Raw genomic sequence first — 692 nt, forward strand, 5'->3', positions numbered from 1 at the left:
CACTCCAGGTTGGACCAGACCAGGCTGAACTGCACCAGGTTGTACCAGACCAGGCTGAACTGCACCAGGTTGTACCAAGGCATGCTGAAGTGAATCAGGTTTTACCAAACCACGCTGATCCACTCCAGGTTGGACGAAACCATGCTGAACTGCACCAGGTTGCCCCAAACTACTCTGAAGTGCACCAGGTTGTGCCAAACCATGCTGATCCATTCCAGGTTGGACCACACCATACTGAACTGCACCAGACTGGACCAAACCTTGCTGATCTGCACCACGTTGCACCAAACCAAGCTGATCTATGCCAGGCTGCACAAAACCATATTGGTCAGCTCCTAGCTGAACCAAACCACGTTGATCTATACCAGGTTGGACCAAATTACGTGGATCTGCACCAGGCTGTACCAAACTATGTGAATATGTACCAGGCTGTACCAGTCCAGGTAGATACACGTCAGGCTGTATCCAGCCACTGGGAAATGCACCAGATTGTATTAGACCATGCTGACCCATGCCAGGCTGTACCAAACCAGGTGGATATGCACCAACCTGCACCAAATCATGCTGATCTGCACCAGGTTGGACCATGTCAGGCTGATCTACACCAGGCTGTACCAAGCCACCCTGACCTGTGCCAGATTGGACCAAACCATGCTGATCTCTACCAGGTTGGGCCAAACCAGACTGATCCA

Source organism: Piliocolobus tephrosceles, chromosome 16 (genome assembly GCF_002776525.5).
Source record: "Piliocolobus tephrosceles isolate RC106 chromosome 16, ASM277652v3, whole genome shotgun sequence".
Classification (NCBI taxonomy): Eukaryota; Metazoa; Chordata; class Mammalia; order Primates; family Cercopithecidae; genus Piliocolobus; species Piliocolobus tephrosceles.